This window comes from Pleuronectes platessa, chromosome 8, assembly GCF_947347685.1.
Source record: "Pleuronectes platessa chromosome 8, fPlePla1.1, whole genome shotgun sequence".
Taxonomy (NCBI): Eukaryota; Metazoa; Chordata; class Actinopteri; order Pleuronectiformes; family Pleuronectidae; genus Pleuronectes; species Pleuronectes platessa.
Window position 1 is genome coordinate 1,912,504 of NC_070633.1, and position 16,319 is coordinate 1,928,822.

General features: G+C 40.1%; 1 long non-coding RNA gene across 5 annotated transcripts; it reads left to right on the forward strand.

The window, feature by feature from the left end:
- The first annotated feature begins 1,263 nt into the window (after positions 1-1,263).
- Positions 1,264-15,297, forward strand: LOC128445750 (uncharacterized). Of its 5 annotated transcripts, XR_008339502.1 has the most exons (5): positions 1,267-1,491; positions 2,190-2,321; positions 2,607-2,670; positions 8,561-8,613; positions 12,491-15,297. It is a non-coding gene; the product is annotated as an uncharacterized LOC128445750 (long non-coding RNA). The 5 variants fall into 5 exon arrangements; XR_008339504.1 differs by lacking the exon at positions 12,491-15,297 and having other exon boundaries at positions 1,264-1,491; positions 2,492-2,670; positions 8,561-10,618; XR_008339505.1 differs by lacking the exons at positions 8,561-8,613; positions 12,491-15,297 and adding an exon at positions 5,857-7,785 and having other exon boundaries at positions 1,270-1,491.
- Positions 15,298-16,319: the final 1,022 nt, after the last annotated feature.

Below are 16,319 nucleotides of genomic sequence, written 5' to 3' on the forward strand. Positions count from 1 at the left end.
TATAACTTTTAAGTTTTAATGCCGGTTTCTGTTTTTCATCTTGTTTATCTGTCCTATTCTTTTATTGTTTCATAATTTTAAGTTTTTTTTAGGGCAGGTGCAATATTCACCTAACTTTTATTCTGCATTATTATTCTGGGTCTTGCGCGATATGACCCTGTGTATTGTTTTTTGTTGTTGTTTGTTGTACAATGTACTCCTTGCAGCTGCTGTAGCACTTTGGCCTGAGACATATTTCTCTATGGTACAATAATATTTTATTTTATTTGATAATCATTTCAATGCAAGCATGCCCCAACCTGTAATGGTGAAATCAAGGAAACACATTTTGATGTATTAGTATGTCGTTGTACAGTTTTTCAAACTAATTAAGATCAATATATATAAACATAAAAACATTAAAAAAAATGCTTTTGAAACCACATGCTCAAATGCAGCACACTAGAGATGCAGGGTGCAGTGCAGGATATCTGGTGCAAAGGGATAATTTCCCCATTTTTGGACGCATGCACTGGAAGTTATAGATGTGAACAAATATTATTGACACTATAGACAAAATCCGCATGGAAAGAGGCTTTAACTGTACGAATATGCAGGCGTGCTAAGAATCCGATTCGAGGAAGCTATAGGCCAACTGACCTCACATGTAGGAAAAGTCATGAAAAAATTGATAAATCAAAGATACTGATATCAAATAGACACAAATGAACTACTAAACAATTATCAGAGTGGGTTTTGGAAAGGAAGAAGTAGGCCACAATAGATTACGCTCTGTGTTTAGAGAGTAAAATTAAAATAGCACAGATTAATAGAGAACGTTTAATATCAGAGTTTTTTTGATGTGGGAAGGCATAAGACATGTTCAAGAAAGAAAGGTTAATGACAAACTTCTTTCAAATGGTCATGGTCATCACTAAGATCACAGTTCTACTGTAGAGCTAACCAGTGAAAACCTAGAATGAATCCTTCCTATTGTCAAGAACCTCAAAGGTGTGAAAACATTAATATTGTTGTGGACAGTAAAAATAGGACATATCAACAGGAGAGACGGATTAACATTAGTGACTGACATCACAACAAATAACAACTGAAAAAAATACTAACATTCAGCTCTGGGCATGTAAAAAACAAAACAAGGCTTGTCAGATGAGAGTGGTATTAGAAAAATCATTAAGATCCACACTCCAGTTTAGAAGGTGGCAGTAATGCACCCATAAGGTGTTTGCTAGCCGCCACAGAGAAGAAGAAGAAGAAGAAGAAGAAGAAGAAGAAGAAGAAGAAGAAGAAGAAGAAGAAGAAGAAGAAGAAGAAGAAGAAGAAGAAGTTGTTTCTTTGGAGTCTCATATCACCCCCTGGTGGCCATATAGGTTACTGAGCTGATGATGGCGAACTGGAAATATTGGACAAAGCTTTGTGAAATTACTTCAACCTTTCACACTTTCTGTCAACATTCTACATTAGCACAACCGTTGTGGTTTTCCACGTCGTGAGGTGTGTTCAGACTCCACAGCTCTGTTTGTTCGCTGCTTGTAGCTAAGTGCAACACTTAATGCCAAATAGTGAGTGTTAGCATGCTAGCAGCTCGTCGCTCTTGTATACAGCATTATCTTATCATTTGACAACATCGGCAGAGAACTATAAAGCACTACAATTATATTTTGGAAATTCCACTTTGAAAATAAGTGAATCTGAAATGAATATGTATGGGGTGTTTGGAAAGTCACCTACAAATACGAAAGTTTCATGCTGTGTAATGAAAAGTGACTTCAGACCATTGCCTGTATTTAAACCTCTAAACCTCTTAATTTACACTGCTCCAAAAAACCAAGTCAGTTAAACGTCAAGTGATTGTGAATCAATTCCACCTGCTTTAGTGCAAATTAAAGTGAGAGAAGGTGCAATGGAGAGGCAAAAACCAGACACCACCCCAAAAGGGAATAGTTTTGTATGTGGTGGCCACAGACAATTTCTCTCTCCTTGTTATCCTGATCGATTCTTCTGTAGTTTTGTGTTCTGCTAGTGTCCTTATCATTACTGGTAGCATGAGGTGGAACCGGCAGCCCAGAGGTCAGAGTGTGTTGGCAGTTCCTGGATGACAAAGGCATTGATTGCATTAACTGGCTCTCACCATCCCCTGACCTTAATCCAATTGAGCACCTATTGAACGTTATGTATCGTATATCCAACAGAGCCAAGTATCGCCACAGACTGTCCAGGAGCTCACTGATGCCCTGATCCAGGACGAGATCCCCAAGGACACCATCCACTGACTCATCAGGAGCATACACAGATGTTGTCGGAAGTGCATACAGGCAGGCGAGGTGAGGCCTTAAGTGTTCCCTTAATTTGGTTTTCGTTTTGTACATTCTATGCTCCTGACCCGTCAGGAAAGCTGTATCGCCGGGCTCTACTATGTGTATCTTTTTCTGTAAAACCAGAACACTGAACAAATGAAATGGCACATCCTCAATCTTTATAGTGTCCCACACAGGAAGACGAGAATTTCACCATGAGTTCAGACAAGGCTAAGACACACTCACTCACGGTCTGTGTTGAGTTTACATGTCAGTCAGTGTGTGGTGTTTGACTATTTCATGGCTGACCAGGCTGAGCTGGAAGAGAAGACGAGGCTCATCAACCAGGTTTTGGAGCTTCAGCACACTTTAGAAGGTATCATAACCACACACACACACACACACAGAAACACACGCACACACACAACAGAATCCTGTTTTGAGTCAAATTGTCCATCTACCAAACACTAGCAATAACTTGACCAAAGTTTTCATCTTAATATCCCTATAATTGGTATTGACATCAAAATCTAAATTTCTTCTGCAAGACATAAAAGACTAGTAACTCCCAGACTGGTGAGTTGGCAGATTGAACCATTATTACATCAAGTCAATCTGTTACTGATGTTGTCTCATGTGATAATTTTCCACTCCAAATCGCTTCACTCTCATGATCTCTTTACTTCATCCAGCAGTCAGCTTTCTCTTTAGGGTTTGTTGTAACCAGGGCAATGACCGAGGCTGAACAAAAACTTCCCCTGACCATGAATATGTGTATATAGACTTATACAAATAATATACAAAGAGTATAATATAATATGATATGATATATAGTAGAGGTATAAATATAAGTATTTGACTATACAATACATAATATAATATACTATGAGTGTGAGAATATGTAGACAGAGTGTGCAAAAGACAATATTATTGTATAAAATGATATATAGTATCAATATGGTTTATATTAACACATATCACATATGATGTGAAGTAATGTGATATGTAATGTAATGTGAGACATCGGGTAATGTGAGACACCCCCTGTATCTAGGCAACGGAACACATTTGTGGTCATGTGACCATTATGTTTTTAAGCCCCTCCCATTCCAACCTTGCCATGAAGGAGAAGTTGGTGCTGGAGCTGTGGAAAGTATGTTTTTTCACAAAAATGAGTTTTTTGCATGTAAAAGTAAATTTTCTTGCTTTGAACTTAATCAACTGTTGTGTCAAATCAAATTTAATCAGGTAGAAAAACTTATATCATACATGTTGGTGAACTTCCAACATACAAAACCATGTGATTGATGCTAGCTGAAGATTATTATTTCTATAGGGATATTGACAAGACAACCCTCAAAAGATTAATGAAGAAAAAAGAGAAAGGGGAAGTAAAATCAATAGCCTGGGGTGCAGTAGCTGAGGTAAAGAGAATATTCAAAGATGAGATGGAGGAGGAGCTTGCCAAACACTTGAAACATCTAGCTGACCAGTTCCATGGCCTTGCTCCAGTTAAGTGCCGTGAACTGGCATTTGAATACGCAGAGAAAAACAATATCCCTGTCCCTGCCAATTGGACAGAGAAACAATGTGCAGGTAAGCTAGGGTGTGCAAGAGATCACATGAATCATAATAATCATAAATGTGCTTAATTGACCAATCCCCATGATTCTGTTACTAGTCCGATATTAGTTTTGGTATGTGTGGTTGTCAATCTAGCTGTCAGGATTTTAACTATTACAACATGTGTTGTTATGGTAGTTTTAAAGTGGAAAAAGTAAGTGGATCACTTTACCCCCTTGATTTCACTTTTTTTTAAACAATCATATTTTCACTGCCCTTTGTCCTGAAGACATTCTGATCATTTCCATTGCTAGAAAACATCCTGAATTAATGGGAAATGTGTACATTTTACTGATATATCATTTTAGCTCGCCTAGAGGGGAGAACATTTAAAAAATGTCTCACATTACCCCGCTCTCACCTACAGTACATACTCTCTTCTAGTCTTGATGACCACTCAAATCCCTTCACAGTACAGTTTTGCAATTCACCCAGTCCTACACACATTCATAGAGTGCATCTATGTGCAGCATTCTTTATATCATACAGCTGTCAAGCGCAATTTGGGTTTCACTATCTTACCCAAGGACACTTCAGCATGCAGAATGGGGGAGAAATGGGTTGCTGTTTACAGGACGGTTATACCATTATACCATTACCACCAGGGGCCTGTACTACGAAATAAGTTTAACCTACTCTGATTTAACTCACAGTTATCAAAGGAATTCTGGGTTGAGAAACCCTATTTCAGTGACTGTGTTTTATTGTTCTTTGAAGCTGGTTTAGATGTTGGTCTGTTGAGTCTGCGCTAACTGAATCAGCATCACGTGAGAATGCATGTCCAGGTGCATCAAGAGGGCACGTACGGCAGGGCAAACCTGTGCACTGTATTTCACAGAGGAAGAGTGCAGGTTGATTCTGAACAGATGATGTGAAACTGTGACACAGAACAAAGTCAGGAGGTTTATTGACAACTCATAAGTGACCAAGTTAATTCACAAGAAGATGTTTTTGTCACTTACATTGTAATATCATTGACATGTAAGTGCACAAATTAAGTGAACATTATGACAATACCTGAATTAACATAGTTAACATATATATTAACACTGAATCAACACATGCATTCAATTTCTCTCTGATAATAAATTGAGTGAGTTTCCCTGAAGCACTTGGTCAGTAGATTGTCTGCTGTTGAATTAGATAATATGATTATAAGTATTTACTTGATTCTAACAATAATTTGTATCTGCAACCACATTGGACAGTTACCTGCAACAAATTTAGGATGAAATATAAAAACATTCAATTTCATTTGCAACTCAAAATGGAGTAGTTTTGAGCATAAGTTGCCTTGGCAGCATACCTCGGGTTAAACATAACCTCATCAGCTCGATCCCAGTCTTCCCCATTCTGCATGCTGAAGATACTGAATCCCACAAATTGGCCACTTTATTAGAATTATTGCTGCCCTGTATGTAAAAACTGTACTGTAAAGCACTGAGTGGGTATCAAGAGGTGAAATCATTATATAAAAACAAAGCCATGTAAATCCTCTGTTGCAACCTTAAAGGGATAGTTCACACCCAAATAAAAATTCACTCATTATCTACTCACAACTAGGCGATGGAGGGGTGGGTGAAATGTTTCAGTCGACAAAACATTTTTGGAGTTTCAGGGGTAACCAGTGTTGCAGCCAAATCCAATACAATTGAAGTAAATTGTGTCCACTTCATAAAAAGTAAAAAAGCATAACATGTTGTCCATATGTGTCCATAAATCCCGACAAAAGACCGCAGAAAGTTCGGAGGATGTGCTGTGAGAAAACAGCAGGATATCCTCCATAGCAAGTGGACGATAATGACGTTACATAAAAAATAATAAAGAAAGCAAATATCTCAAGATGAAAAGCGGTGCCATACAAATAGAAGACAGACAAAGATGTCAATAGAGCTTTTGTTGATATTGTCCAACGGTTGTGTCGGTGTGATCTCCGCAGCAGAATTAACACGTCACATCCTGCCTCTGCCTGCTTCACCACCCATTGCCTGAACAATCCAGAGATTTCTGTGCCCTTGAGAACGTGTCTGAGCAGACAACCTTTTGCTGCGTTGTTCATGTGTGACCAACGTGAAGAAAGTCTGGACCCAATTCTTAGGAGATCCTCCAGAGTTCAAGTCTGAAAATGGCTTGAGTGATGTTAGTTTTTCATGAATTTTGTTCAACTCTAAACATATCTACTGTCTGAGACAAAGCAGCCCCCCTCTCCCGTTTCTCTAAGTCGTTTCTCCTGTTGCTCCTCCACAAACATTAATCAGATTCTCAGTTATATAATATAAAGTTAATAAGATGTGATGGAGCTTTTTTTTTCAGTGGCTTCAATGGATACTGTTTGACAAAATTCATCTTGTCTTCTACATATGTGGGAAACACCTAATTTAGTTTTTTGTGGTGGGATCTAATCTTATGTACATCTGTATGAGTCCTTAATCATAGCTTTCCTACTGTTTTGTATGGACTGGTTGCATGGAATTGATTATAATAATAGCAAATTAAAGGGAAGTAAAAGTCAGGAAGCAAATATAAATGGCAACGTAACAGCAGCTATTTACATTTTATTTTTTTTTCACCCCAACCTAATGTACAAAGCAGAAGACAACTAATGGTCAACTGCTTGACAGAGCAGGTGAGTGGGTCGCAAGTATATACATTTGCCCGGATAAGTGAAGCAAGTAAAGGGGGGGATAGGGAGCTGGTATCTCTGTTGGGTATGTCAACACACAAAACTGTGTTGAACAGACATCCATCCATCCATTTGGGACGGGGCTAAACCCTGGACATGACACCGTGTTGGATGAAAACTGTAAAAAATAATGCTTGTAAATAATGATGAATGTACCTGCCCAACAGCACTAATTATTTCTGCAGTCAGACACAGCTGAATTAAACAGAGAGAAAGTAAGTCATATAATGTGGTTATACAAATAGGTGCTTAACACCGGTATACAGCCATTCTCCTATCTACAAGACAAATTCCTTTTACCCCAAAGTGATATGTTCCGGTATTTTCAGATAAGAAATTACATTACAAACCATACAGATTGGAATATAATCAAAAATGCTCCGACGAACATGGAAATTTACTTTATTAATATAACTAAACATCAATTACCCAGTAAAAAGCATGTTTCCCATATATACAGAAATCTGTTACTGGATACATCAGACAACACTTTTTATATCAAAAACAAATGGGAGCTGGAGTTAAATACTATAATTGAGGACGGGGAGTGGGAAACAATGTGCATTGGATGTCATAAAGGTATTAATAGTAACATGTGGAAGGAGTTTGATTGGAAGATGAAGACTAGGTTCTTTAAGACGCCCTCCGTGGTCTCTAAATTTGCAGATAATCCAGCAGCAATATACTGCTGGAGACGATGTGGAATGGTTGGCGACCACTCACACATATTTTGGGATTGCCCAATGTTGCTTCCTTTTTGGAAGGGGATAAAGAGCGAGATAAATAAAGTTCTGGGAATTAATATACTATTCACCCCAAGTCAGTTTCTTTTCGATCTAGCTCCTGAAGGCATGTACACAAGAGACCAAGAGCACTTGTTACATATACTCTTGATGACTGCTAGGAAAATGGTGACAATAAAATGGTTGAATCCACAGCCACCTACAGTGGCACAGTGGAAACAGAAGCTGAGGGAGGTGTATGCAATGGAGGCTCTAACGGCTCAATTGCAATTAAAGTCTGATGTTTTTGTGAGGAGATGGCTACCTATTGCAGGATACCTCTCTAATTGAGGGGAATCCTGTGGTACGATGGAATGTCTTAACTGTCCTTTTATTTATTTATTATTTTTCACCAATCAGTCTGTCATGTATGATCTGTGATGTTGTCAAGGAATGTTTGTGTTTCTCTTCAATAAAAACAAAGTTTAAAAAAACAAAACAAATAGGTGCTTATGTTAGTCTGTGCTGTGTGATCAATGCAAATGAAATGTTTTTGTTCACCAAAAAACGGAAAATTCACTTATCCACTCAGCACTATACAGATGGAGGGGTTGGTGATGTGTTTTAGTCCACAAAACACTTCTGGAGTCTCGGGGTAAACATTGTTGCTGCCAAATCAGATACAATTGAAGTTCCCGGTGACTTATACTTGCAACAATAGAAAAAAATAACATGTCTGCATACTGCTCATGTGATGTGTCCGCAAGCCCAGACATTCATATTAGACTCAAAGGTCATTTAAACTGTGTTTAGCATAAATGTCCAGTGGTAGTGGCTACACTAACGGACATAGCCACACAAAGGTGTGTTCGTGAAAGCACCTCCAAAGAATGATATCAGCAGAGCAAAAACATGCTGTCAAAGACGCCGTTTTGCGATGAATATGAATGTAGGGGCTTGCAGACACTTGGATGACACCACTTTTTGTTGTTTTATTACACCTGAAGTGTAGGTCGCTGGTTACTTCAATAGTATCAGATTTGTCTCCAACAAAGGTTACCCCTGAGGCTCCAGAAGTTTTGTGAACTCAAACACTTCACCCATACCCGCTACTATCATAGTGGTGAGTGAACCATCATTTTTTGGTGAACTATCCCTGCAAGCAGAATGACATGTTATTTGGTTAATCAGTCATTAATAACAGCATATCAACTTTTTGATTTATGTCTTTTTCTTAGAACTGTCTTCCCGGGTGGATGCTGTCAAAGAGGAAAACCTGAAAACCCTAAGGGTCAGTATATTGAGAACCTTATGTCTGCCTCCAGTGTCTTTCAGTCCAGTGAGACCAAGAGCAAACGAAAATAAGGAGAAATTCCAAACCTGAACCCAGCACCTAATAGAGCCTGGATGACTGGACTCTGATGTCAACATTACAGACTCTTAGAGCTTAATCCTAAAACATGTCAAATATCATATACTACAGGTGGAGGCTTTTGCTGTTACTTTCATATGTGCAGAAGTTGGCAATGAATTGGATACAAAAATTCTATAACCGGAGCCTGTTTTTTAATTCAGTTAGGGAAAATCAGTTTGATAACACGTTAACCCATTCAGACCTGGCATTAACATCTATCCTGAGTGATCTGATCACAAGTAGATGTTGGTGCAGTTAATGACGCAAATCAACAACAACAAATCAATACAATAGTAAGCCCTTGGTTACTTACAGTTGGCAAAGTTCACTTACGCAACATTAATGACAGAAAATTTGTGAAAGAAGAACATTTATTATGAATAAAGTATATAACACAAATTACTTAACAATCAAACTAACTAACTAAATATGAGTGTGTGTGTGTGTGAATGTTAATTAGGGGCCTCCAAAAATGGCTGACCAAATTTCACACCTTTCTAGAATGCTTTCAAAATGGTTGTTTAACCCCTAAGATAAGAGCCCCCCCCCCCCTTTTCTGAGGTGGCTTTACGTCTGTTGCTTTACGGCCGAGGGGGAAGGTTTAACTAGGTGAAATGCTATGCGTGTCTGTGTAGATGTTAATCAGAGAATGCCAGAGTAAGAGAGACCTACAGAGGAAGCCTATGGAGGGCCTATCTAACATTAGCTTTCATTTAACTTGTTGCCACAATATCACACCACATATCAAACTTATAAACACACACAGATCAAATAAACAGTCTTGCTTAACATGTATAATTATTAAGCCCAGATTGTTACCAGTCCGAGGGACAAGGAAAAGAGGATGCTGTCCCGTTGCAATTCGGTGACGTCACCGGTTGGTCAAGAGGTTTTTGCCTTAGCGGTTCTGTTGAGCTGTGAAGCTCCGTTGCTTGTTGAAGTTCTCCTGCAGGACATCGAGTCGCTACGAGGAGTTTTGTAGAGCTTGAAGGGCGAGGAGATTTCCTTGAGAAGGTGAGCTGGAAGCTAGACCTTTGACCTCCGGTTGTTGATGGGAAGAGAAGAGTATGGGGCAGCCAGGCCCTCTCCTAAGCAATGCAGGAGAAGCGGCTGGACAGCCCTGCTGTGGATGGAAAGAGAGAGAGATTTTGGGCAGCAGTCCACTTATATTGGCCTGATGACCTCACGAGTCCTGGGCTACTGTGACCAATAGGAGGTGAGCATTTTGTGGCTTTTCACACCTATGCGTGACATTGCCCAGACCACAGGAAATGCAGCATCCTGTTACATCCTGGGAGACGTAGTTCCTTCACTGTCTTAAGACAAAGGGAACATGTGGCACGCTGGGAGACTGAGTTCACTCCAGAACATGCGGCTTGCTTGTTTCAAGTTTTGACCACACATGTAGGTCGACAGGAGGCCTGTGGTTTGCACAAAAAACATATTCCAGCAACTCATTAATCGCTCTAATCTGAAATAAATATGAAGGAAACTGATAAGCCATTTGATCAGACATTCCTTTGCCCACAGATATCTGTGATTCAGCCTCTGAACAAAGGCACTCACACCTGCCACCCTCTTTAGAGATAAAGTGTTTATGTTTTTACTTCCCCTTCCTTGATTGACCTTGTTTCCAGGTGGGAAGCTGTTGAGGGATCATGTCATTGACACTGCATATCCCCACTGTGTAACAAAAAATCTCCCGTTCCTTCTGTTTTATTGGGTCAGTATTGCTGTTAAAGCCTGTAAAGCCTAAAGGCCCATTTGTCAGCACAAGTTCAGTCTGCTTCTTGTAGGTTGCACTGCATTTGTATATCAGCAACATTGGTTGTTTTGTTACTCATTTTAAATTACTGTGTTTTAATAAAGTGAGGATTATCTTTGATGAGTCATGTTTACTAATTTAATCATCGGTTAATTCAATGTTTCACATGCTCATTATCACTTAGGGTGCTCACAATGACAAGTGACCTTCTGCTTGGCGTTCTGCACCTCGTCTCCACCAGTAGGTTTGTGTGTTGGATACATATTAGATGCACTTTAACTGATAGTGTACAGTCATAGGTTCAATGAATCTAGAGTGAGAGTATTGGCCTTTTTATACTTAACTTTTTAAGAGGATCTGATTTCCCATAAACATCATATTACACACACTATTAGTGCTATGCAGTTTAATGAACAGAGATCATTGAAGTGCTATTAACACTATATTGTGTGCTTTATGAATACAACTGTTTAGATCAGCCCAAACTTTGGTTTGTCCGGAGCTTCCTGCGAAGGACACCAGTGGCTAGTGGAGTCTCCTAAATGTATGAATTTAAAAGGCCCTACTTGAGTAGCTTTACTGTATCTGCCCTATTTTGCCAGTTTTCTTCCAATGTCCTTAAAAAAAAGCTCAGTCATTTCCTAATCCTGCTGCTCACAGTAGTTTTTATCAAATGTTACTCAGACAGGAGGAAATATTGGGCAGTGCAGTGAGCATTTATGGCAGCAGGACTGAGTTAAAAGAAATACATTTGACTCCCATTTTTTTAGGAAAAAAACAGTACTTTTGGAGTCACACACAGTACTTCTCTGTTTTGGATTTATTTACAATAATGATATTGAATGTGACCAGCTATAACCCAGTGATGTAATTCTCTCTGTTCCTTGCCACAACAGGAAAACAAAATGTGTACAGTCCACGTAAGGACCGCTTACCTTAAGACCACTGGTCTCGAACAGTAACGTTCTTAGGAGGAATGTGCACGGCACATTCTCTTCCTTGCATCCCTCCACACTGCAGTGTTTCTTCAGTGTTGTTTGTTATGGTTAGCCTGTGGTAGCTAACAAGCTGCTATTTCAGCAACATGTCTGCTTGGAGGGGAGGTGGGGGAGGTGGGGAGCAGGGTTCGTGGGTTCGGAGGGATGTCAATAACATATTTCTTAGAACGGACTGAGTGAAAAGGTCAGCTGAGGGACTGTTTTCATACGTTGAGGGTCCCTACTGACACCCTTCAAGTCATTATGGATAGTAAAAGCCCCAAAAATGTATTTTACACAATATGGGCCCTTTAATATTACAAAGACAAGAAGAAGTTTGATATATTTTCTTTCTTACAGCAAAATCATTGTAATAAATTATACAGGTTCTCTGAGGCAGTAACATTGGCAATTTGGTCAGTTCACAACATGTTGGAGATAAAGTAAGTGACGTCAGATTGGCAAATCTAAACGTCTTTCCCCATAGAGAACAGTCTGAAGGAATCTCAGATCTCCTTTGTAGTGTAACTTCTTTGTCCAGCAGGAGGCAGGTTTGTTCAGGAGAAGCACTGGATTGGATGCCAGTTTGCATACTAGTCCTCAAATTGAATGAGAATCTGACAGACAAGAACAAGAGTGTTAGGTTGCAGAACTACGTGATTAACAGTTTAAATAATATCGTCCACTATTCAACTGCTTTGGATTTTGTATATAGAATCTCCACGATGAACATTAGGTAATGTCTGGCACACAGTAATAAGAAAACAAAATAAAGATAATAAATAACATGAATATATTGCAGTAGAATAGTCAGACATGACAGGCTTTTATCAGTTGACCTACTTATTTATGTCTTTTACACTAAACACGAAAGGGAATAGGCTGAAGTGTGAGGCGTGCTGCAACAGTTAATAGTTGGCAACAGTTTCAACTAGCTAATCCATCTGAGACCACATTCACACAACTTCTGTTTTGTTCGTTAAACTCATTCATGTCTGTCTGCCCTTTTCAGTCTTGGACCACAGGAGGGTGAGTTCAGAACACTATGCAGAGGATAATGTAAAGTGAGTGGCAATGTGCATTGCCGGCAGTGGCAGATGTGACTAGCAATCTGCAGCCTGGTTCTGCTCTATACTAAACAGCGTAGAAACAGAAAAGTCAAGCTAACCATCGCACCATTATAACGCCTCCTCGCCCAATCACTTTAGTGGAAAGCAGCATGGAAAGAGCCAGGTGGTCTATTCTTAGTGTAAAGTTGTGTCAAAATAGAAATAATAGCCACATATTTAAACTGACAATGTAGATGAGTAGACAGCCATTTATGAAAATCCAACTCGGATCATAACCTTAAAATCTTTGAGAAAGAGCACTTCCTGGATCAGGATTTATGTGGATAAAAAATCTCTTCCTAATTATTATAATGCCTTTATTGTCACGGTATGGTCATGAGGACCAACAAATTGGATCATAAACATGTCCATTTAAATTAGTGGCCTAGAAGTCTCTGTAAGAGTTACTCTTCAGTGTTGAAGACTGATGTCAACTTCATTGTGCTCAAAACTAAGTTGGAGACAGGATGTGGGGAATCTTAATTAGGTTGCAGACTGAGTTGTTTAATGCTTAACACATGTAAAGAATTCAGCTGTTAAACGTATTTGCATTGAGTGTTGCTGCATTAATAAAAATTTTCTAGTTCACTTTAAAAAACTCATGCTCAATGAGAAGTGTTACCACACCTTCAACCACATTGTGTCAGAAACAACTTAAACCTGGTCAGTCAATGCAGAACTTATCAGTTAAAATTCTATGAACAATTTTAAATTGGATTTTTGTATGTTTTGTTCTCAGAATTTTTTTTTAAATCAACATTTTGGAGCCATTTGTCAAATTAAAATGTTTCACTTAGAAAATTGAGAGCTAAAAAATGTGAAAGTCATGTGTTGAGCTGCCTGCCAATCTCACCAAACCACATTTGGAGGTGGTCTGGGCCACATGTGTCCACATTCTGTCAGCAGTGTGTACGAAAATGCGTCCTGGGCCACAAATGAAGGACCTCCTACTCAGCCAACATCCACTGACCCACTGCAGTTTTACTATTAATAAAAGAGGCACCTGCCAGCCAATCAGAGTTAAATTGGTCATGTATATATCCATGTGTATTTACTCTGAAGTACTTTTAATGAGAGGGTCTGTCACATCCTCTGACATTATACATTAACACCCTATAATTTTGTTATTATTCAGTTAAATGATAGTATTTAATACTGTTTAATTGTGTTTAATTGGCAATGTGTTTATGTATCTGAACACAAACACAGAATAATGCACTCTTAATTAACACAAGCTCTCAGGTCAGACCTCGGTCAGTCGAGCCCAGACGGCGGAATCAGAGTGAACCACCAGACGTAGTGCTGAGATCGGCTGTAGCGCTTCTTCAATCTCCCCCTCAGCTACTCCATCCTCGAATCCACCTGAAACACACAAACCACACATAATAGATTAGATCACATAGAAATTGGATTTCTAAATGAATTTGTATATACGTATATTCATTTCTCTGTTGGCTATGTGATAGGCCAACGCACTGTCCAGGGTGCACCCCTGGCTTAATGTTGCTAGACTCTTAGCAAAGAGCGAGATTAACACGTTGAGAATAAAGCACTTTCAGTGGACATTAAGTGGAATGTTGAAGTTGCCCCATATGATTACATTGCAGCCACTGCTACCATGTTGCCCTTGTTGACTTAGGTTACTAAACTGAGTGCAAGGTGCGAAATTATTTACACACCGACATTCATAAAAATAGTGCCCAGGTTGAGAAAAAGCTAAATTCCCCTGTAAGGCATGTTGCTTCAGCCCCACTGACTAAAAGGCTCTCTTTACTATTTATTCAAAGGTTGCTGGGAGAGCACCTCCACCTGTACCAGAGGACCAATCGGTGCAGGGGAGAGCTGTTAGCTGACTGATGCTCAGGTTGAAAAGGCATAGATTGGGAAACGCTCTGGACAGAGAATCTAGGAGAGACGCACTCGGAAGCTCACAGGGGAGTCACGGAGAGACACAGCAAAACTTAGCTGAAAAGCTGGCCACTTAAGTTAAAGTTTTTTGGGAGGTTATGTTTTTGTATTATTGTTTGTATAATGCTAAAAAGCAACACCCTTGTCTCTGGCTGTGAGTGGGAGAGCCCTGTGGCATGGTGAACGTTAAAGACTCAACAGCTTGTCCAAAATGCCGCAGCACGTGTCCTGACGAGAACAAAGAAAAGAGAGCACATTTCTCCAGTATTAACATCGCTACACTGGCTTCCAGTTAAATCTAGAATAGAATTTAAAATTCTTCTCCTCACCTTCAAGGCCCTTAATAATATAGCGCCTTTTTACCTTAAAGAGCTGTTAGTACCTTATAAACCCACTAGAGCACTCCGCTCCCAGAATTCAAGCCTACTTGTCGTCCCTAAAGTCTCTAAAAGTAGAGTAGGAGCCAGAGCTTTCAGCCATCAAGCCCCTCGGCTGTGGAATCATCTACCACTTTCAGTTCGGGAGGCAGATACCATCTTTTCATTTAAGAGTAGGCTCAAAACCTTCCTTTTTGATAAAGCTTATAGTTAGAGCTAATTAGTGCGGAAGAACGTAACTTTTTCTATTTTATGACACATGACACACGGAGCTTCTCTTTCCAGCTTCTCCATCCCTATCCCCCTTCCCCGGAATCCCTTTGCTTTATCACCCGCAGATCCAGGGCCTCTGTGGCCGCACCATGGATTGCGGTTTGTGGATCGCGCACCGGGGGTCGCAGTGTTGGATCCAGTGTGGCGGATTCTGAGTTATGTGGGCTGATCGTGGTGCTGGTGGCGGACCCTGTGTCGCGTTGGCATTGAGCACGGGCGGTGGACCAGGACCGCGGTGGTGGCTCGTGATGGGTCCTGGTGGGCGGCGGTGGACGGTGACTGAGGACTGGAGTGGCGTCTGGTCTGGATGGTGGATCGTGGTCTGGATGGTTGCTGACCATGGACTGTGATTGCAGCGGGACTGCTTGGCATGTCATGTTGGGGTTGTCCTTCGGGATGTCTACCCTCATCAAATGCTGCTAGAGACTTTAATCTTTAATCTTGAAGACTTTAATCTTGATGATGTTTTCCTGCACGTGGCATCTATTGTACTTCTGTCCGCCCTGGGAGAGGGATCCCTCACATGTGGCTCTCTCTGAGGTTTCTACGTATTTTTACCCTGTTAAAAGGGTTTTTAGTAGTTTTTCCTTACTCTTGCTGAGGGTTAAGGACAGAGGATGTCACACCCTGTTAAAGCCCTATGAGATAAATTGTAATTTGAGAATACGGGCTATACAATAAAATTTGATTGATTGAGAAGTGCTGGTTGAATGGTTTTGAAAGCACTGGACAAATCAAAGAACATGATCCTCACAGTGCTTCCAGGCTCGCGGTGGTGGATACAGTATGGCGGATTCTGTATCATGCAGGCTGATCGTGGTGGTAGTGGCGGATCCTGTGTCGCATTGGCATCATGCAGTGGTGGTGGACCACGAACGAGGTCGGTGGCTGATGATGGATCCTAATAAGCGGCGGTGGACAATGAGTGTGGACTTTAGTGGATCCAATCTGGATGGCGGATCATGATTTTGCTGGCTGCTGACCATAGACTTTGATGCAGCAGGACTGCTGGACATATATGTTGTGCAATAGTGCTTAAAAAGTGATACCATTGAATGGTGTACCTTTAGGCATTCAATAAATTTGGTTATCAAAATAAAATATAAAACATTAATATTTAAAATATTAATATTAGATCATAACTTTAGTTGGTTAAAGTTGTCTCGCGGGGCAC